At 43.2% G+C, this 23,754-nt stretch overlaps 1 protein-coding gene across 1 annotated transcript in view; it reads left to right on the top strand.

Annotated features, from left to right (window-relative positions):
• MRAP2 (melanocortin 2 receptor accessory protein 2) overlaps positions 1 to 23,754 on the top strand; it is an 88,711-nt gene that overhangs the window by 14,875 nt on the left and 50,082 nt on the right. The window lies entirely within an intron of this gene.

Raw genomic sequence — 23,754 nt, 5'->3', positions numbered from 1 at the left:
TCCGCTCCTGCCCATGTCTCTTTTTCAGGCTATCCAGACTGAGTTTTTCATTAATTCTCTCTCTCCACACTCTCTTGTTTTGGTATGTGCAGCATCTGTTGACTGCAGCACTTCTCTAAACATATCCTCCTTACTCCTCCTAGTTTGCCTTCTAATCTGATGAAGGTGCTCCACCACTGTGTAGAGGTTGGTCCTCAAGGGCACATCTGCAGAAGTCAAAGAAACAATGAACAGAGACATTATTGAGAGTGCACTCAAAGCCATAAATAAGTCATGTACATCTTTCTCACTATTCCTGTGATAGCACGCAGCTCAGTGAGAGGCTCAAATATAGTGAGGTTGGGGAAGAAAGGATGAGCAAGAGTGGGCAAAGTTTGGGGATTTGCAAAGTGGGTCACTACAAACATAGGGAAAGTATTCTGAATATTGGCACCCTTTTCCACAGGCTAGGGTAATAGAACCCAATATCTCACTCCTGAGGATAACCCGGGATGCCAGGGTGCATCTCTTGCATGCATGCAGCTTCAGACCTGGTCCGTATACTGCTTGCATGTGTGCTGCTCAGCAAAGTTTCCTACAGCGGGGGCAGAAACAAGACAACTCTCCCAAGGAACCTTTCAGAGGATTGCTGAATCTCTACAGGAAAGTTTCCTAGAGATCTCTATGGAGAATTCCCGGGACATCCCAGTGTACATTAACAACTTTTCTGCCGGGCCCCCACTGCGTAGCTGCATAGGCTCTGTGGTTAATTTCTGTCCCTTATCCAGGGCCGGCTCTGGCTTTTTTGCCGCTCCAGGCAAAAAAGCCGCCGGCTGCCCCCCCCCTGCGGGGAGGGGGGGGGAGGGCGGCCGGAGCTCCGGGGGGAGGGCGGCGAGCCCCGGTGGGGGCTCGGCTCTCCCCCCGGCGGCCAGAGCACAGGGGGTAGGGCGGGGAGAGGGCGGCGAGCCCCAGCCAGGGCTCGCCGCTCTCCCCCCGGCGGCTGGGGGGAGGGCGCCGGCGGGGAGGGCGGCCAGAGCGCCGGGGGGAAAGCGGCGATCCCCGGCCGGGGCTCGGCTCTCCCCCCGGCGGCCAGAGTGCTGGGGGCAGGGCGGCGAGCCCCAGCCGGGGCTCCGCTCTCCCCCCGGCGGCCAGAGCGCCGGGGGGAGGGCGGCGAGCCCGGCTGTGGCCCCGCTCTCCCCGGGGGCCGGAGCGCCGCGCCACCCCCCTCCAGGTGCCGCCCCAAGCACAAGCTTGGTGGGCTGGTGCCTGGAGCCAGCCCTGCCCTTACCTACCATATAACAAAGTAGATGAGACTTCAATCTCCTATCACTGTACATTATCAAAGCAAGACGCATGCTTACCAAAGCTCACATCCCCAGCTTCGTGAACACCAGAGCCAAAGTGCTGGGATTGGCTAGACCCCTCCAGAGTCAAAAATAGGTCCTGGCTTGCCACGCCACCAGACAACCCTGTCACATGTCCATATCTTCCTCCAACTCCCCTTTATCCATCACTTCATCTTCAGGGTTGACTCCTTTGGCCACTGCCTCCAGTCCCCCACCCCACCCCAAAGTATCCATGGGGGTCATGGGGGTGGGGTTAGCACCAAGGATGGCATGCAGCTCCTTGTAGAGCAGCATGTCTTAAGCACTGCACCAGAGTAAAGGTTGGCCTCCCTTGCCTTCAGGTATGCCTGCCTCAGCTCCTTGATCTTAGCATGGCACTTGCTGCATGTCCCTTCTGGTCCCTTCTCCTGCATGCCACTAGCAATCAGCCCGTAGATATCAAAGTTCCTACAGCTTGAGCAAAGTTGTGACTGCACAGCCTCCTCTTCCCACAGACCCGGCAGATCCAACCGCTCAGGTGTACTCCATGTGGGAGTGCATCTTTTGTGGAAAGCTGGCATGGTCATCTGGGAAGATGTTGGGCAAATAGTCCACACCCAGCAAATAGGAAGAGGAATTTCAAAAATTCCTGGGCCTTTAAACAGGGGAGGGATGCATGCCTGTGTACCTGCAGGGCAGTGGAGTTCACACTGCTGACCAGAGCGGTCATCATGGGACACCTCCTGGAGGCCAATTAGGGTGACATAAGCAAGTGCACTGTCTACACTGACACTGCATTTCTCTAACTGCATCACAAGAAGCTCTATGTCAGTCATTGAGGTGGTTTTATTTTGTAGCAGGGGAGGTAAGTCGGCAGAAGGAGCATTTGTTGTGTGTATACCTCCACTGTTTTGTTGACGAAAGCTGACTTTTGTTGACAAAACTCTGCAATGTAGACAAGGCCTTAGGCTTCATCTTGTCTTGAATTCAGATGTTTTAAATGACAGTCTACAGGGCTAATTGATAGGCTTTTGAACTCATGCCTCAGATTCCCACAAATCCTACCTCGACATCTCAACATGGTGCAGCAGTGACCCTGGCTGTTCGACAGCAATGGTAGCGGAGTGCATTCTCCGGCAGGTCTAACCATGTTGTCAAGGTGTTGGACTGTCAGCCCAGCGAGGAGGTTGCTTCCTTTGTGGAGGGGTGTATAATCTCTCTTTCTGAGGCTGTAAGCTAGTTAAACTGAGGAGGTAAACGCGCTACTGACAGCCCAGCCAGCGGGTGGCTGAAAATAATGGCTAAAACAACATGGAAAACCAAGTCTCAATTCTCGGCACGTCCCTCGATCTCCACTTCAGAGGCAGTGGGGCATTCGAATGACGAGAGGCTGCAAAGAATCTCGGGTGCTAGGTCACCAAAAGGAAACCAGACAACTCTCTGTGTGCACTTATAACTGCAGAACACTGACGAGGGAGGAATCGATAAACCATCTCATGGAGGAAAAGGCAAAAACAGCCTGTGATGTGCTGGGTGTTTGCGAAACACGACGAAAGGAGGAGATGGAGGTCAGCTGGAGGGATGGAAGCACGGTCATTTTAGGAAAAGGAGAAGGCACGAGGACAGTTGGAGGAGTTGGATTAATCATAAACAAGGAATGGTCTTCGAAAATTGTCTCATGCCATTTGAAGTAATTGCTTATCGGGGTGCTTTACCTCCGATTGAACTGAAATTGTACCCTCAAAATCATCCAGATCTATGCTCCCACAAGTGCATGCGAAGATGATGATGTGGAAGGATTCTATCAGGCACTGGAGGAAACCCTCATTCGGAGTTCCACATATACGATTGTGATGGGAGATTTTAACGCCAAGGTTGGAAGAGGGAGAGAGGGCGAGGTATGATTATTTTCTGATCAATAGATGACGGATTGTGCAGGATATTTCAGTAGTGCCATCATTCAATATTGGTAGCGATCATCACCTACTGAGAGCTAGACTCATGTTCACTGTTAAGGTGGAGAAAAAGGCGCTATGTTCAGCGAACAGAAGGCACCAACCGGTAGCTTTCGACAAGGAAATCCTGAAGGAAAATGTTTCTAGGGAAGATTGGAGCCTCCTGGACAACTGCGATGACAATTATGAGAACTTCAGTAAGATACTGAAATGGAGTGTTAAATCAGCTGAACGTGAAAGATCAAGAAGAGCTAGTGGAAGAATCTCAGAGAATACAAAGACTTTATTGGAGAAGAGGAGGAAAATGAAGAGAAATGGTAGCGACAGGCTTGAGTACTCTCTTCTCTGCAAACTCATATGAATGAAGTTGAAGGAAGACTTTGAGAAATTTTGAACCAAAAAGCTCCTAAAGGCTGCTGAAGATCATAAAAATCTCAAAAAATGCAAACGGGAACTGGCGTTGTACAGGTCATCATTATTAGCTTTGAAGAACAGGGACAGAGAATCCGTAACTGATCAAACAGAGATGGAGGCAATCTGCAGGAATTTCTATACCCAGCTGTTTGCATCCCGTAAAAACGTCCCAATGCCATCACTTCAACAAACCGATGAACACATACTCCCGGTTCTCATTAGCAAAGTCTGCCACGCAGTCCATCAAATGAAAGATGGGAAGGCTCCAGATAAGGACAGTCTGACAGCAGAAGTGCTTAAGGCAGGAGGTCAGGAACTTTGGAAAGCTCTTGTCCAAAGGTTCAGCCTCTACCTGGAAATCCAGAAGATACCGTTCAGTTGGAAAGAGTCCAATACCATCCTGTTGCATAAGAAAGGCTATTGAGAAAATCTAAAGAATTATCATCCAATTTGCCTGCTTTTTTATCTATAATTTATATCTATAAATTGTTCACTAAAATAATAACAAATAGACTATTGTGAAACCTGGATTGAACAGCAACCTAGACAGCAGGCCGGCTTTCGAAGGAATTATAGCATGATAGCCCACCTCTTCACTCTAAACCAACGCCATTCTTGAAGCTCTTTCAGACAGGGCATCAGCGTGAAATATATCACATTACTAAAGGAAGCGAACTCTGGCTGCAGCACAGACATATTGCTGTTTGATACTCCCCTCTGAATCCCTATCGAGAAAGATGTGAAACAAGGAGATACAGTTTCACCAATATTATTCACAGCCTGTCTTGAATTGGTTTTTCGATGAGCAGACTTGAAAGGTGGGATTAATGTCAACGGCGAGCAACTAAACCATCTCAAGTTCGCAGGTGACATAGTGTTGATAGCTGAAAATACAGCCCAGCTTGAGAGAATGCTTAAAGAACTGAAATAGTCAAGTCAGATTAAAAATTAATCAGTCAAAAACGAAATACATGAGATCAGATGTTCTGCCAAGAACCCAAATAACTCTTGGAGGAGAGCAGATCCAAGAGGTTAATAAATACGTTTATTTGGGCTAGGAAGTCAACATGCGCCACGATCAGAGAGGCGAATTGTCGTGCAGAAAAAAAGCTGGATGGTGCGCATTCAAGGACATCCTCCAAGGAAAGATCAGCAAAACAACTCATGTGAATCTTTTCAACTCGACCGTGCTTCCAGCAATGTTATATGGCAGCGAAACATGGGCACTGACAAAGATTGAAGACAGCAACTGCCAGTCACACAGAGGGCGATGGAATGAACATTTTTGGGCATTTCGCTCTGCAATCACATCCCCAGCGAAATAATTAGGCAGCAGCAGTCTGGAGTGTGAGACGTTGTTGAAAGCAGGCTCAGCAAAATGCGGTGGGTGGGACGTGTGGTCCGACTCAGCGACAACAGATGGACCACAGCTATATCTGAGTGGTATGCACGAGAACAGAAACGGCCACGTGGTCGGCCTCCAAAGAGGTGGGATGATTTCCTAACAAGGAGATATGGACAAGCATGGCAAAGGATGGCCAGAGTGAGAGAAGATTGGAAGACCTGTTGTGATCGGCTCAGTCTCAACTGATGTAGGACCGACAGTCTACACAGTTTACACATCATAATTAGCTAGAAAGGACTTCGTTCAAAACTATAATTGTTTATCTAACTTAGAGTTACAAAAGCTAAGGAATTGACTAGAAAGCCTAGTGCTATCCTTACTGTACACAGAACTGAATCCTCTCATCTGCATAATACCCAGGTAAATAAGCTTTGCTCAGGAGGTTCTGCAGTGATTTGGTAGGGAATGAAGGAGAGGCAGAATCCATGGTATGTATTGTCTTCTGCACAGAGGGGGCTAGTTTATCCACATATTCATAGCAACCAGTCATGCCTCAGCCTCACAGTTCCCCTCTACAATGGTAGAGCCAAAGTAGTTTATCTGCATCCTTTTCTCTCTGTGCCCCTACACAGCAGAACTGCACCAGAATTTCTAGAATTTCATAGAATTTATGCCATTCTCTGGGACTTAACTTGAGTTGACAGATGTGGCTCACAGTCATTTAAAAAAAGCACTTTATCATATGTTAAGGATGTGAGAGCCTTCATCTTGTGTACACTAGCAAGGGTTACCAGTGCAGCTACTCTGCTTATATCAGCAAAAGTTATTTTACCGCCATAGCTATGACAGGCTTTTGATTTTCTTTTTAACTAACATATCTATACCAGCAAAATTTTAAGTGTTAATTTTTAAGGTTAATGTTGTTGAATCTCTGACACAATTATCTAAAGGTGATTGCAAAGGAAATAAAAATTAAGCATGTGTCCCCTTCCCCCCCGCCATCCTCTCTCCTCCATTTTATGATGTATAAAGAATGTGTGGAAGAGGTTTTGTCTACCCTGGACAATTCTATGGACTCTAGTGAAATACTTGCATCACAGGACACTGAAAAATGAGTAAAAATGTTTAAAATTCTTAGTTTTTTATCACCTATTTAAATCTAATGCCTAATGAACATTATAGAGAGATGATGCCTCTTACAGTAATTACCCTTTTATTTAAGGTGTGAGAACTTGCAATACACGTACCATGAGACCACCAAGAGGTTCTCCAGCAAAATCAGAGAAGACTAGTCTTAACATTCCTGCTATTTCTCATGAGCTGCTTGCCCCCTGCTGGTTGATGGTATAACAGTTCAAGTGAAACGTAGCTGTAAAAGGAGGTTGTGTTCAGAGAGAGGTGCTTGCATGCAGGACTTTGTTTATATCAGGACAGTGACCTTGAACTGAACTCTGTTTGAGAAAGAGTCAGTGTCCTCTGTTGCTAGGTAGATTGGCTGCTGTATTTTGTACAAACTGGAGCTTTCTTTGGGGCATGGGGCTTCATTCCTAGCTATGAGTTGCTGTAGTCCTACATGAACAGCATGAATATGTGGAACACTGTGGCCAGGGTCTCTGTTTGATAGATTTTAAGGCCAGAAGGAAACATTGTGATCATCTAGTCTGAGCTCCTATATAGCATAGGCCATAGAACATCCTCAAAATAATTCTTAGAGCATATCAAAACATCCTGTCTTTATTTAAAAATTGTCACTGATGGGGAATCCACCCCTTGGTAAATTGTTCTAATGATGAATTACTCTCATTGTTAAAGGTTTGTGCCTGACTTTCATTCTGAAATTTTCCAGCTTCAGCTTCCAGCCATTGAATCATTATACCTTTCTCTGCTAGATTGAAGAGCCTATTATTAAATATTTCTTCGCCATGAAGGTACTTGTAGACTAGTCAAATCACCCCTTAACCTTCTCTTTGTTAAGCTACATAGATTAAGCTCCTTAAGTCTGTCACTATAAGGAAGGTTTTCTAATCCTGTAATCATTCTCATAGCTCTTCACTGAATCCTATCCAATTTATCAACATCCTTCTTGAATTGTGGTCACCAGAACTGGACACATTATTCCAGCTGCATTCTCAACAGAGCCAAATACAGAGGTAAAATAACCTTTCTACTCCTATTCAAGATTCTCCTGTTTATGCATCCCAGGATCATTCAATTGTATTTGTTCTGTTGCACCCAGTTTACCAAGCAATTCAGTTGGCTCAGTATCCGTGACATGTCCTCTTCATTATTTACCACTCTCCCAATTTCTGTGATTTATCAATTTATCAGTGATTATTTTGTTTTCTTACAGGTCATTGATCAAAATGTTAAATAGTGTAGGGCCAAGAACTGATCTCTGTGGGACCTCGCTGCAAACACACCCACTTAATGACAATGCCCCATTTATAGTTGCATTTTGAAATCTACCAGTCAACCAGTTTTTAATCCATTTAATATCTGCCATGTTATTTATATTCTAGTTTTTCAATCAAAATGTGTGGCACCAAGACAAACACCTTACAGAAGTCTAAGTATATTACATAAGGACTATTACCTTTATCAACCAAATGTATAATCTCATCAAATAAAAATATATCAAGTTAGTTTGACAGGATCTATTTTCCATAAACCCATATTGATTTGCATTAATTATATTACCCTCCTTTAATTCATTATTGAGTCCCATATCAGCCATTTCATTATTTTGCCCAGGGTTCGATGTCAGGCTGATAGGCCTATAATTATGCACAACATTAGCTATCTTCCAATCTTCTGGAACTTCCCCAGTACTCAAAGACTTATTGAAAATCAACATTAATGGTCCAGCAAACTCTTTTAAAACTATTGGATGCAAGTTATCTGGACTTGCTGATTTAAAAATATCTAACTTTAGTAGCTTCTGTTTAACATCCCCCTAAAGGTACTGGTGGAATGGAAAGAGTGTTATCATCACCATATGATGAGACTATATCAATTGTTTTCCCCAAAAACAGAACAAATACTTATTGAACCCTTCTGCCTTTTCTGCATTATTATTGATAATTCTACCAATTCCATCTAATAATGGGCCAGTAACATTGTCAGTATTGGTTTTGGTTCTAGTATATTTAAAAAACTTTTTTATTGTCTCTGTGTTGGCCATAGATTTCTCTTTGTTGTCCCATGGCTTTCCTTATCATTTTTCTACAATTTCTAACTTCTGATTTATATTCGTTACTACCAATGTCCCCTTTTTTCAATTGTATATATTTTTTTAATTGTGTATAGCTGCCTTCACTTCCCCTCCAAACCAGGTCAGTTTATTTAATGAGTGTAGCCTTCTTTCTCAATTGTGTCTTTTTGGGCATCTAATAAGATGTTTTTAAATGATTCCCAATTATCATTCACATTTTTCTGATTAAATTCTTCCTTCCTGATGAGTTGGCTCATAATTGTTTTCAGCACTGTGAAATTAGCCCTGTTAAAGCACCAAGTATACGTATTACTGGTCTGGACTTTATTCTGCTTGCACATTATAAATTTGATCAAGTCACGATCACTTCTACCTAAGCTGTCATTAATTTTTAGTTCTGTGATCATCTCCTCTTTATGTGTTAGGATAAGGACACAATCTTCTGGCCAGCTGCAGATGAAAGTAGGTGTTTTTTGCTTCTATGGTTATTTGGACATCCAATATCATTGAGGAATTCTAAGATTTCCCAAAGGTGCAGATTGACATGATAGTCTGAGCAAAATTGTCTGGACTAAATAATATAACAGTAGAGAAAAATAATAAATATTCAATTACTGAAGGTGAGCTACATTCACTGCCCTCATCTGTATAATCAAATGATTGTCATAATAACCCAGGATGAGTTCAAGGATGCATGCGCAGAACAGCAAATATCTGGAAGATGGTCATGGTGCTTTGTGTAGTCCTCAGAGGGACCTTGATCATTGCCTATTCTTCAGTTAAAGCATCAGCTAAATAGATCATGCTGAATGAAGGGCTCTGAAACCTTTGTAAAAGTGGGAGTGCCAAGGCCAAAGTGCCCCCCTCCCTCTCAGTGGCTGGCTGCTCTGGCGGTGAGCCAACTACTCTCGTTTCTGGCATCATTGCAGCCTCTGGTGGGTGAAAAGTGTAACTGCAGTCCTCTCTGGGAGAATCTATTATTCCGGGGGGAGGAGAAATCTGTGGGGGACATGATTTCTGTGCTTGTTTCTTTTGTTAAAAAGTGGGGGCACTGCCCTCCCACTTCTAAAAGTGGAGAGACCATGAGCCCCTGCCCCTCCAGTTCTAGTGTCCGTGTTCTAGATGAAACAGGGGTACCTGCAAAATCAGAAGACATGGGAATCTCCCTGCAGCAGAATGAACAGAATACAATTTTTAAGTTTGTCCCTTGTACTACCATGCATATAGACATATTTCTAAGATGTGTGTTAAATCTTGGAGGGCTAGCCAGCCTCCAAAAAATCATTGTATTTTTTCTCCCACATTGACCTGCCATCTGCACTGTATTTTCAGATTAATTTTGTGCACTCAGGAGAGTGAGTGTAAGGCTCAGAATTTATGTCCTTTAAAACTGCATACTGTGCAACACAGATTGGAAAATGCTAGTAAAAATGCATAATTTATTGCCTGCAGTGGAAGTTTCCCTTGGTGGAGCCATTCTACCCTGATTCTGAGTATGACAAAAATGCTTTAGGAAAAGTGTCTGGAGGCTGAGCTCTTTGGAGCAGAATGTGATAGAGATCAGAATCCTGTAAAGAGAGGGCTGTTCTTTGAGTATGTGTCCAAGTGGATCCCTCTGTACATGCACATGTTCCTCATCTGCATGAGATCAGTCTTTTGAATAACTCTTTTTGTTGGGGTTGCACATTCACTCTGTGCCTCCTTGTGCTCCTGTGTGAGGGCATAAAAGCCGGAGCAACCATGATGTTCCCTCAGTTCCCTTTTTGCCATCTATGGCAGCCTGATGGAACCTGGCATGTGTCTGACCCGCTACTCTCCTTTGAGATTTTAGAATTGGTTTCCAACTACTTAAGAAATCTTCTACAGTCACACTGCCACTTCCTGAAATGTGGACAGTCCAAAAAGACAGAAAAAGAAAAACTACCTCTGACCTCCCTGTCTATACAACGGGGCAAGACACTTTATGCCAATCACGACACCTCATGGTGGACACAAGACTGTCAGGGTTCAAACCCTGCTTGCCTTGTGATGAACTCATTTCCCTTCAAGGTTCGTTGGAGTTGATGCCTCTTCTGCATGGGTGAGATACGCATCCCAGATAGGTGCTCTGTGTGAAAGTCCTTTTCTGCCATATATAGAGATACTAATTTCAAGCAACACCTGCTGAAGCAGCCCAGGCAGGTTGCTTCAGACCCAGAGCTGATGGTAATGATGAAAGTCTGGATAAGTTCACATTGGCTAGTGCTCCCTCTAGCACACATTGTACCCTGGGATCAGGAGGTGAAGTGAATGCTGATGGAGGCAGCACCAGTCACTTGGACGCTGACCATCTCAGCATCAGCAAAATCTTTGGCACTGAAAATATTAGCAATGGCAGCCAAGGTGCCCGACTTGTCCCCTACCCACCACTTTTCCCATCCCTCAAGTGAACCTTTTGTTAAGAACCAAACAGAAATGTCCTCATTGCTTTGTCCAAGAGCCATAGAAGAGGTATCACCAGACTATAGGGAGAAAAGCTTCTAGTGTCAATATTTCCTTATCCTGAGAAGAAAGAGGGGTCTTCATCCTATCCTAGACCTGAGGAAACTGAACAGATTCAGGATGGTAATGCTTGCCTCATTATCCCATCTCTTCAGGCTTAAGACTGGTTTGAAACTCTCAGTTTAAAGGACGGGTGCATCCACATAGACATCCACTCAGCCTACAAGAAACACTGAAGTTTCATAGTGGGGCCCAGCCATTAACAATGTATTTTTCCCTAGTCTCATTCTCAGAAACAGCTGCACTATTTTGATAGACATATTCAGCCTGAGGCAGACACCTGACATGAAAAATTTCAACTCAAATAGTTAATCTGGTAAAGTTACAAACAACTGAAAATAGGGTTTTATAATAGGAAGTGTTGGGCAACCTTAATGGGTGGTGCTACCAGACATCTATAATCAGGGCCGGCGCAACCCATTAGGCAACCTAGGCAGTCACCTAGGGCGCTAACATTTGGGGGCGGCAACCGTGGCGGCTGGATCTTCGGCCGCCCCGGTCGTCGTTGTTATTTCAGGGGTGGGACCTTCCACCGCCTCTGTCGGGGGCGGCATTTTGAGGGTGGGACCTTCCGCCGCCTAGGGCGGCAAAAAAGCTGGCGGCGCTCCTGTCTATAATACATAAAAAGGCCTTTAAATAAGTAGTGGAATAGAATGTACATTTCTAATATCAATTTTTAAAAAAAAAGTAAAGTTCCCTGCACGTTTTATTTAACGAGTTAATAGACAATAATCCACCTTACTAAACACTAACTGTGTTGTCCTTTTTCTCATACTAGAAATTGCTAACTACTTGACTCCTCCTGGTGATTATCTTAGTTACTACTTTTTTATTTTTACTGGGCCTATGTGGATACTGGAACCCTTTCTCCAAACTAAAGCTGATTCAAAAATGAGAAAAAATTGGGAGGTGTGTGTGCTGTTTATCCCAAACAAATTTCAAAAAGTTTGAAAGTTTTGCTTACTACTGCTACCCCAAACACCTCCAAGCTTTGGTGGTTTGCCTAAAATAGAAACTGGATCCAAGCTACCCTGTGTGTTTAGTATTGCTAAATTAAAATCTGACTGAGGTTATGCAAAACTGAGATAAAGATGTTATTTCTTTGACCAGTCTCTTATTCAGTTGTAACTACACTTGTCCAAACGCAACTTTGATACCTGAATGTTACGTGTCATTATTACTTTTATTTTATTACAGCAGCACCCAGAGGCCCCAGTTAGCATCCCCATGTGCTGAGTGCTGTATAAACACAAAAAGACAACACAGTCAACCTGTAGAACTCTTTGCCAGAGGCTGTTGTGAAGGCCAAGACTATAACAGGGTTCAAAAAAGAACTAGATAAATTCATGGAGGATAGGTCCATCAATGGCTATTAGCCAGGATGAGCAGGCATGGTGTCCCTCGCCTCTGTTTGCCAGAAGCTGGGAATGGGTGATGGGGAATGGATCACTTGATGATTACCTGTTCTGTTTATTCCCTCTGAAGCACCTGGCATTGGCTGCTGTCAGAAACAGGATACTGGGCTAGATGGCCCTTTGGTCTGATCCAGTATGACCACTCTTATGTCCCCGCTCTGAAGAGATAGGGCCTTTTGAAAATGTTACCTTATAAAGGACTTTGTCTCAATTTGACTCTGTTCCTTATTATGTCCACTCTCTTGGGTCCTGCTGGCAAAGAACTTGCAAGATATCTAGGACTAAGTGACATCCTTGTACAGTTCAATTGTGCATGTCTTTGATTCTTGACATCTGTTTTTCAAATATACTTTTCCAAATAATATTGTACCTAGTAAAAGAGTCAGTTTCTCACTGGTGATGGGGAGAACAGACTGTTATTTTCTGAAGGTGCGATTAAAGATTCATAAATGCACGGGGTGTATATTCAAATATTTCTATATATAGGATCAACCATAAAAGGAGACATCAGTGAAATAAATGGCAATTTGTTGTTCAATGTACTAAATATGTTCACACACATTCTGCACCCCAGAGAACTGTAAAAATAAAATAAATAGTATAAAATAGTGTATTGTGCATGCATATATCAAAGACACTTTTCCTCAGGATGGATTATAGAGCCTGATTCACAGCCCATTGTAGTCAGTGGGTTTTTCCATTGGTTGAGTTATTTGAATGCAAAAGCAGCTTCTAAAAATTTTTTTAATTGAGCATAGGAAAGAAGCAGAGTATTTTTTCATTGGGTAAAACAATTGCTGAACAGAATTTAACCAAATTATCCTTGGCCTGAAACCTCTCATGCTTGTTCTTGTCACATTTGTCAAAATTGTAAGGGCTTGATTATATCCTCTTATAACAAATTTTACCTCGTATACAACAATAATTTGATTCTGTAATGAAAAGAGCTATAATTATTTCAAATGGAAGATGTCAGAGTTACACAGTTCAGACGCCTCATTTTCGTGGAAGAAAGGGGCCGGCTAAATATATATATTTCTCATATTTTAGAAAATACAAACTTTTTACTAGGGCTATCAATTAATCACAGTTAACTCACGCGATTAACTCAAAAAAATTAATCACATAAGAACATAAAAATGGCCATACTGGGTCAGACCAAAGGTCCACCCAGCCCAGTATCCTGTCTATCGACAGTGGCCAACACCAGAGAGAGTGAACCTAACAGTCAATGATCAAGTGATCTCTCTCCTGCCATCCATCTCCACCTTCTGACAAACAGAGGCTGGGACACCATTCCTTACACATCCTGGCTAATAGCCATTAATGGACTTAAGCTCCATGAATTTATCTAGTTCTCTTTTAAACCCTGTTATAGACCTAGCCTTCACAACCTCCTTAGGCAAGGCGTTCCACAGGGTGTGCGTGGTGTGAAGAAGAACTTCCTTTTATTTGTTTTAAACCTGCTGCCCATTAATTTCATTTGGTGGCCCCTAGTTCTTATGGGAACAAGTAAATAACTTTTCCTTATTCACTTTCTTCACATCACTCATGATTTTACATACCTCTATCATATTCCCCCCTTAGTCTCCTCTTTTCCAAGCTGAAAAGTCCTAGCCTCTTTAATCTCTCCTCATATGGGACCTGTTCCAAACCCCTAATCATTTTAATTGCCCTTCTCTGAACCTTTTCTAATGCCAGTATAACTTTTTTGAGATGAGGAAACCACAGCTGTATGCAATATTCAAGATATGGGCATACCATGGATTTACATAAGGGCAAAAGATATTCTTTGTCTTATTCTCTGTCCCTTTTTAAATGATTCCTAACATCCTGTTTGCTTTTTTTGACTGCCGCTGCACACGGCGTGGATGTACCTTCAGAGAACTATCCACGATAACTCCAAGATCTCTTTCCTGATTAATTGTAGCTAAATTAGCCCCCATCATATTGTGTGTATAGGTGGGGTTATTTTTTCCAATGTGCATTACTTTACATTTATCCACATTAAATTTCATTTGCCATTTTGTTGCCCAATCACTTGGTTTTGTGAGATCTTTTTGAAGTTCTTCAGTCTGCTTTGGTCTTAACTATCTTGAGCATCTTAGTATCATCTGCAAACTTTGCCACCTCACTGTTTACCTCTTTCTACAGATCATTTATAAATAAGTTGAATAGGATTGGTCCGAGGACTGGCCCTTGGGGAACACCACTAGTTACCCCTCTCCATTCTGAAAATTTACCATTTATTCCTACACTTTGTTCCCTGTCTTTTAATCAGTTCTCAAACCATGAAAGGATCTTCCCTCTTATCCCATGACAACTTAATTTATGTAAGAGCCTTCGGTGAGGGTCCTTGCCAAAGGCTTTCTGGAAATCTAAGTACACTATGTCCCCTGTTCCCCCTTGTCCACAAGTTTGTTGACCCCTTCAAAGAACTCTAATAGATTAGTAAGACATGATTTCCCTTTACAGAAACCATGTTGACTTTTGCCCAGTGGTGAGCTGGAGCCGGTTCGCATGAACCGCTTGTTAACCGGCTTCCGGGGGGGGAGGGGAGTGCTGCAGCTTTGATGGGCTCCGGCGGGAAGCGTGTAATTTCTCCTCCGGCCGTCAGGGGGCGCTGAGTTGCGGGAGCCATGTGGGTTGTCTCCTGGCCCTGTTGCTGCTGCTGCTCCTCGGACCTCTGGCCCTGGTGGGTCCCCGGCTGCTCTGCTGGGCCTCGGCTGTGTCCTGCTGCTCGGTCTGCCCCGAGCCACTCTCCCCGTATGAGCAGCCAGTCCCTGTCTCCAGCCAGCCCCGCACCCCCTGCCCTGCCCTACCTCTGTCTCCAGCCAGCCCTGCACCCTCTGCCTGCAGCCAGCCCCTGTCTTCAGTCAGCCCTGCACCCCCTGCCCTGCCCTGCCTCTGTCTCCAGCCAGCCCTGCACCCTCTGCCCGCAGCCAGCCCCTGTCTTCAGTCAGCCCCGCACCCCCTGCCCTGCCCTGCCTCTGTCTCCAGCCAGCCCTGCACCCTCTGCCCGCAGCCAGCCCCTGTCTTCAGTCAGCCCCGCACCCCCTGCCCTGCCCTGCCTCTGTCTCCAGCCAGCCCTGCACCCTCTGCCCGCAGCCAGCCCCTGTCTCCAGCCAGCCCCGCACCCCCTGCCCTGCCCTACCTCTGTCTCCAGCCAGCCCTGCACCCTCTGCCTGCAGCCAGCCCCTGTCTTCAGTCAGCCCCGCACCCCCTGCCCTGCCCTACCTCTGTCTCCAGCCAGCCCTGCACCCTCTGCCTGCAGCCAGCCCCTGTCTTCAGTCAGCCCTGCACCCCCTGCCCTGCCCTGCCTCTGTCTCCAGCCAGCCCTGCACCCTCTGCCCGCAGCCAGCCCCTGTCTTCAGTCAGCCCCGCACCCCCTGCCCTGCCCTGCCTCTGTCTCCAGCCAGCCCTGCACCCTCTGCCCGCAGCCAGCCCCTGTCTTCAGTCAGCCCCGCACCCCCTGCCCGCAGCCAGCTCCTGGCTCCATCCAGCTCTTCACCTCCTGCCCTGCCCTGCCCGCAGCCAGCCCCTGCCACACATCCTGCCCGCAGCCAACCCATGCTGAACCCCCCTGCCCTGCCTCCAACCAACCCCTGCTGCACCCCCTTGCCCGCAGCCAGCCAGCCCCTGCCACACAGCCCTGCCCTGCCTACAGCCAGCCCCGCACCCCATGTCCTGTCTGCAGCCAGCCCCTGCTGCACCCCCTGCCCTGTCTCCAGCCAATCCCTGCCGCACCCCTCTGCCCAAAGTTAGCCAGCCCCGCACTCCTCTATCTCCAGCCCCGTACCTGCTGCCTCCAGCTAGCCCTGCCCCACGCCCCTGTCTGCAGCCGGCCCCATGTCCACTGGTGCTCTGCAGTTCCCAGGGCAGTAACCCTAAACACCTGCTTCAATGAGGGGGGCAGGGAGCAGTTGGGATCCACACATACACCCCCAAGGAGTGATGGGGACCCACACATGTGAAACGGAGCTCATTTCTAGATCAGGCCCATCTTTTTAAAAAAGAACTTTAGGTAAAATTAACATACATCCATATTTTCCCAGACATGTCCAGCTTTTTGGGTCTTAAATCGCCTCCTGGGAAAATACATACGTATGGTAACCCTATTGGTACAAAAAATACATACTGTGGAACATCCCTTAAATCAGAAGTTTTTATAAGGAACCGGTTGTTAAAATTTTGGCAGCTCATCACTGCTTTTGCCCAACAATTTATGATGTTCTATGTGTCTGACAATATTATTCTTTACTATTGTTTCAACTAATTTGCCCAGTACTGACGTCAGACTTACCAGTCTGTAATCGCAGGTTTAATCGCACTTTTAAACAATAAAATACCAATTGAAATTTATTAAATATTTTGGATGTTTTTCTACATTTTCAAATATATTGATTTCAATTACAACACAGAATACAAAGTGTACAGTACTCAATATTTTTATTACAATATTTGTGCTGTAAAATTGATAAAAGAAATAGTATTTTTCAATTCACCTCATACAAGGACCATAGTTCAATCTCTTTATTGTGAAAGCGCAACTTACAAATGTAGATTTTATTTGTTACATAACTGCACTCAAAAACAAAACAATGTAAAACTTTAGCGCGTACAAGTCCACTCAGTCCTACTTCTTCTTGATCAGCCAATCACTCAGAGAACTAAGTTTGTTTACATTTATGGGAGATAATGCTGCCAGCTTCTTATTTACAATGTCACCTGAAAGCGAGAACAGATGTTCGCATGGCACTTTTCATAGCTGGCTTTGCAAGGTGTTTACGTGCCATATATGCTAAACATTCGTATGCCCCTTCATGCTTCAAACACCATTCCAGAGGACATGCTTCTATGCTGATGACACTCGTTAAAAAAGAATGCATTAATTAAATTTGTGACTGAACTTCTTGGGGGAGAATTGTATGTCTCCTGCTCTGTGTTTTACCCCATTCTGCCATATATTTCATGGTATAGCAATCTCGGATGATGACCCAGCATGTTGTTCATTTTAAGAACACTCCCTGCAGATTTGACAGAATCCAAAGAAGGTACCAAGGTGAGATTCCTAAAAATAGCTACAGCACTCAATTCAAGATTTAAGAATCTGAAGTGCAAAATCTGATCAGGATGCGGGGTAGAACATGCTTTCAGAAGTCTTAAAAGAGCAACACTTCCATGCGGAAAGTACAGAACCCAAATCGCCAAAAAAGAAAAATCAACCTTCTGCTGGTGGCATCTGACTCAGATGATGAAAATGAACATGCATTAGTCTGCACTGCTTTGGGTAGTTATCGAGCAGAACCCATCATCAGCATGGCCGCATGTCCTCTGGAACAATGGTTGAAGCATGAAGGGACATAGGAATCTTTAGCGCATCTGGCACGTAAATATCTTGCAACGCCGGCTACAACAGTACCATGCAACTTACAAATGTTCTCACTTTCAGGTGACATTAAGAAGCTGGCAGTATTATCTCCTACAAATGTAAACAAACTTGTTTCTCTTAGCGATTGGCTGAACAAGGAGTAGGACTGAGTGGTCTTGTAGGCTTTAAGGTTTTATATTGTTTTATTTTTGAATGCAGTTATATTTTGTACATAATTCTACATTTGTGAGTTCAACTTCCATAATAAAAAGATTGCACTACAATACTTGTATTACGTCGATTGAAAAATATATATTTTTTTAATTTTACAGTGCAAATATTTATAAAAATAAATATAAAGTGAGCACTGTACACTTTGTATTCTGTATTGTAATTGAAATAAATATATTTCAAAATGTGGAAACATCCAAAAATATTTATATAAATAGTATTTTATTATTAACAGCATGATTAATCACAATTAATTCTTTTAATAGTTTGAAAGCCCTAATTTTTACACATTAGTTCAATTTACATTTGCAATGTGTAATGACTCTCATCCTAAAGTGCCCTGCCCACTATGGACCTGATCCTGATCCACATGGATGGATCCCTCTGTGTGGCTTTGCTGACTTCAGCTGGGCTCTCTGCAGGTTCAAGGACCTGACTCCAAGGTTCAGCTTTCAGGAATGGGCTCTATATATGTACCTCATCACTGAAATGCAGCCATTGTTGGAGGGGTATGCAGCAGAAAGATAATAGTGCACCATACAGTGCAGCACTCTCAGCTGGGAAAGACAGAGAGGGCACAGTAGGGCAACAAGGCTATGTCAAATCTATCTATCTAAAAGAAGAGATGCAGGATCTTTACTGACCATGCAGAGCAGAAAGGACCCCTATTCATTCATTCATTCTTTCTTTCTTTTCTTTAGATGTCATTTGAAGACAATAATAAGCAACAATGGTCTGATATAATGCAAGCTAAATTTACTTGGGTAGGAACAATTTGATCTACATGTAGTCAAAGCAGTTGACTTGCCATTTCCTTTCTGGGACATGTTCTAGCTCTTTCACAGTTAATTCCTGATGTATTGTTGGATTACTACCCTGTCAAGAAATACTCTGTTCTGTTAAATGGACCTGGCAATAGAAGGTGAATATCTTGTATGTGCTCCGTCTGACTAAGAATTTAGCCACTTCAGAAGAATAACTACAAACTCACTTAATCAGCTTCTGAACCCATTCTTGAAGCTAAAACCCAAGTGTGTGGATTTACAGTTATGCAATCACACCTTCTGGAAATTTATCTCATATCTGTTCCAATTATTCCATGCTCTCTGTATGCGCCTCTGTTACTAAGATCCTTAACATACTAGATCAGACCTGCCGAGAGCAAATTTACATTGCCCTTCACTTCTATTCCCCAGTTACAGATATATCACTAACACAATATAAATATTTTCATTTTCAGCAGTGGTTTTTATTTTGTACAGAAAAACAGTGTTTTCTGTGGCACCCGGCAATAACAACACTGTGCTGACACAGGCAATTTTGTAGTGACCTTGGTATCGATCAGTATACAAAAGCATGATACTTAGGTACTTATGTGCCTATTGCCATAATACCTGATTTGTATTTCTGCACAGTTGTAGTGCACTTTGCATCATGTCTCTTTTTTATTCTTATTTGTGGCTAGAGCTGTATATTTAGCTTTAGGGAAAGGTTAAATTAGATAATTACTCCTATGTTTTGTGGGGAGGGGGCAGATTTTCAGAAGTGCTTAACATCCAGAAGCTTTCAGGGTACTTTTGAAAATCTGTCTGCTCAGTTTTGGCCTGAACTGGAGATGAGCTGTTTTGAAAATTTTGACTTTAGAAAACCCTTCAGTGCCTCATTTAGAGCATAGAATCATATGACTGGAAGGGACCTTGAGAGGTCATCTAATCCAGGCTCTGCACTCATGGCAGGACTAAGTATTATCTAGACCATTCCTGACAGGTGTTTGTCTAACCTGCCCTTAAAAATCTCCAAATATGGAGATTCCACAACCTCCCTAGGCAATTTATTCCAGTGCTTAACCACCCTGACAGTTAGGAAATTTTTCCTAATGTCCAACCTAAACCTCTCTTGCTGCAATTTAAGCTTCTTGTCCTGTCCTCAGAGGTTAAGAAAAACAATTTTTCTCCCTCCTTGTAACAACCTTTTACGTACTTGAAAACTGTTATATCCCCACTCAGTCTTCTCCTCTCCAAACTAAACAAATCCAATTTTTTTTCAATCTTACCTCATAGGTCATGTTTTCTAGACTTTTAATCATTTTTGTTGCTTTTCCCTGGACTTTTTCCAATTTGTCCAAATCTCTTTTGAAAAGTAGCACCCAGAACTGGACACAATATTCCAGTTGAGGCCTAATCAGCATGGAGTAGAGCGGAAGAATTACTTCTCATGTCTTGTTTACAACACTTCTGCTAATACATTGCAGAATGATGTTCGCTTTTTTTGCAACAGCATTACACTGTTGACTTATATTTAACTTGTGGTCCACTAAGCATGATGCTTAGTTTTGAGTAGACATCCAAGTGTCCACATTTATTTCCTAAAACCAGTGGGGAGAGGGAGTTGACAATTACTACTGTAGCTTCTTATCAGCATGCTCCCAGCTATCATCCCTCCAGTCTTCTCCAGAGAGAAAGGAGTCAGTACAGCACAGCTGAGTATGGACACTGAGATTCGGAAGCTGGACAGAGGAAATATAACTGTTTCATCAATTAGGTTAGACTAAATCCTGGAAGCTTTGTTTTTCATCTCATAATAGCTGTGTACTGTAATTATTTCTAGCAAGTAATAGGTGTAAGTCTGCCTGTTGTTACAGATAGGCAATATCCAGAAACAGCTGTCTCAGGCGATGGTAATCATATTCAGCATACAGTCTGGTTGATAGCAACATTTTGATTAATGCTGAATTGGTCCTAAAATAATATGGTGTATCTGAATCAAGGGGCTATTTGAAAAGACAGACAACTGTAAAATTAAATATTTTGTAGAATCATTAGACTCAGCACTCTCTTGTGTTGCACACAAATCCTTTTACTTTAGTAACACAGCTTCAATAATAAACAATGGGAAATTGTGGTCACTCTCCTCTCAAACTGTAATAGAAGAAATCTGCTTTTCATTACCATAAGCTTTACAGCATGTTGTTTTGGTTAAAAATGCTATTTGTAAATGTTATGACATTCTAACAGCTGCAATGATTAGCTTTCTGTGAAGGAAAAAGATTGCATTTAAATACAGCATGAGAGGTAGAGTGCATTCCCATGCGCCCTGTCATCACATGGTATATCAAATGTAGGGTCCCTCATTCAGCCTCTTGCTTCCAAGGAAGATAAGAGCAGAATACTTCATTAAGAGGCTCCTAGGAGTCTATTCCTGGGTCACTTACCCCTTAAATCATTAGTTATAGTGTAGTTACTCAGATGTTCAGCTGCCAGCAAGGACAGAACTTGAGATTTAATCCAAAACTACAGGCCCTTAATCACTTGAATTGATGGAGTTTAGTATACACCTGTATGGGCTGTGAACAAAACATGCTTGGTAGAGGTTAAGAACATAAGAACGGCTATACTGCGTCAGACCAATGGTCCATCTAGCCCAGTATCCTGACTTCCAACGGTGGCTAGTGCCAGATGCTTCAGAGGAAATGAATAGAACAGGGCAATTTTGAATGATCCAGCTCATCTTCCACTCCCAGTTGGAGGTTTTGGGACACTTTCAGCATGGGGTTGCATCCTTGACCACGTTGGCTAATAAGCATTCATGAACCTATCCTCCATGATCTTACTTAATTCTTTTTTGAACCCACTTATTCTTCTGGCCTTCACAACAGCCCATGGCAGTGAGTTTCACAGGCTAACTGCACTATGTGAAGAAGCACTTCCTTTTGTTTGTTTTAAACCTGCTGCCTATTAATTTTATCAAGTGACCCCTAGTGCTTGTGCTATGTGAAGGGGTAAATAACACTTCCCTAGTCACTTTCTCCACATCATTCGTGATTGTATAGACCTCCATCATATCCCTCCTTAGTTGTTTCTTTTCTAAGTCCCAGTTTTTTAATCTCTCCTCATATGGAAGCTGTTTCATATCCTTGCTTATTTTTGTGGCCCTTCTCTACCTTTTCCAATTCTACTATATCTTTTTTTGAGATGGGATGACCAGAACTGCATGCAGTATTCAAGGTGTGGGTGTGCCATGGGTTTCTGTAGTGCATTATGATATTTTCTGTTTTATTAGCTATCCCTTTACTAATGAGTCTATGGTTTTGGTATCAATCCCTCCTCACCCCTCCCCCCCAAAAGGACTAATCTTTTATGTAGCCATGTTCCTACTAGATTGGCAGTCTCTCTTTGCTACCACTTGCCAGCTGTTCCTTCAGGTAACGGATTTCACTATGATATTATTGAACAGTGAGTTGTTAGTTTTCAAATGATACCCCGCAATGCATATTTTATGCAAAGATTATTACAATAGTGCAAATAGAGGGGTGCATTTGGTCACACTACCCCAAGTATGTGCCTGTCCAAGATGGTAGGCTCGTACTCAGGGTAGCTAGCTTCTCCCACCAAATCATACCACTGTAGCTACACTTTATTTTTAGCACACTAGCTCCATGACAACTAGCATGACTATGTGTCCTTGAGCTAGGAATTGGAGCACCCCTAAATGAACAGCTCACAAACCATGTGCAGGATGTGAGCTTTGTCTATAACCAGAGAAATGGCTAAATTCTCAATAGCCATTTTGTACTCTCTATGGCTGACTGCAGTTGACACACATGTACTTTGTGTTCTTCACTGAGACTTTATTTTTGTTCATTCTTGTTGTTTTTCCTTAATCTAAAATTAGTAAATTTACACAGAGTGCACATTTTGCTTTATGTAGATGGAAACATAACCCTCTTCAATGCTCAAATTAGAGAGAAGAAAGCAAGCAAGAAGGCCTAGAGAGCCAATGATCATCTACAGAATATGTAATTTGCAAGAAAAAATTACCAGAGATTCAGGGGCCATAGAGAATGGTAAATGACCTTCATGGCCATGTGATGAACAGGGATTGGTGTACAATTCTTACACACAAAGCATCTTGGTCAATTGAAAAGCATGATTGGTTTCTGTTAGTTTTTATTTTACTTAATGAATATATTGACATTGTTACCCTTCTGAGGATGCCAGCCAGGACAAGAACATTAAAGGAAGCCAAGGTTGATGGAGGACAGTGGGAAGGATTCATACAGTTATGAAAATCATTATACTAACTAACATAGCCTCTGACACCAGTCAAACAAGATGAAGGAAAAGACTAACAGTAGCCTAACACTGCCCGGGACAATGTGTGCTAGGAGTTAAATGGCAAGGGAGAAGGATGAACAAGTGAGTCAGCGAATAAATGAATAAAAAAAGAAAGTGGTGGGCGATGTCCTTACTAGGTTTAACAAAATTAATGGCAAAGGGCATGACGCATATTGAGAGAAGATGGACAAAAGTGCTAGGAGACTGTGGGGAGAGAGGCTGAAAACTAAAAGCACAGAAAAAATATGGAATGAATTACATTAATTTTAAAGTGGAAATTTTGGGAAACTTTTTATTATTGGATCAAGGAAAGCAGACAAAAATATTGCTTGTCTTTCATTCAGCAGCAGAGAAAGAAAGCTAATGATGGTGATTAAGGCCAGTGGCTTTATTATTTGTGGGTGCTCGGCACCCCTGAAAATCTGACTACAATTGTTCAGAAGAATAATTTCCATCACAAATGCTCATAAAGGTTAGAACAACATGTACCGTGTTAGGTCTTTCATCTCCCAAGCCCTAAGTGAAAATGTAGGTCAAGCTACAATGAGTTAAGTTTGGTGGTTTCCACCTAATTCTTCTTTGAGTGATGGTCCCTATATGTATTCCAAAGGTGAGTGCACATGTGTGTCATGTGCCTAAGCTGGAAGATCAAAGCATGCATCCCCTTGTGCTCACAGCCGAGGATATAATTGGCTGTGCAGGTCCATGCCTCTCCAGTTCCCTCTTACCGCCACATGGCCTGAGTCAGAACTCCTGTTCCTTCATGCTCTGAGATTTTACTATGAGAGTGACTTTGTCCATTTGTGTATAGTTATTTATAGTTGTAGCTAGTAGTTGTAGCATTAGTAGTAAG

This window comes from Malaclemys terrapin, chromosome 3, assembly GCF_027887155.1.
Source record: "Malaclemys terrapin pileata isolate rMalTer1 chromosome 3, rMalTer1.hap1, whole genome shotgun sequence".
Lineage (NCBI taxonomy): Eukaryota > Metazoa > Chordata > Testudines > Emydidae > Malaclemys > Malaclemys terrapin.
Note: the sequence above shows the minus strand (reverse complement) of the source record. Positions and strands in the feature narration are given on the sequence as shown.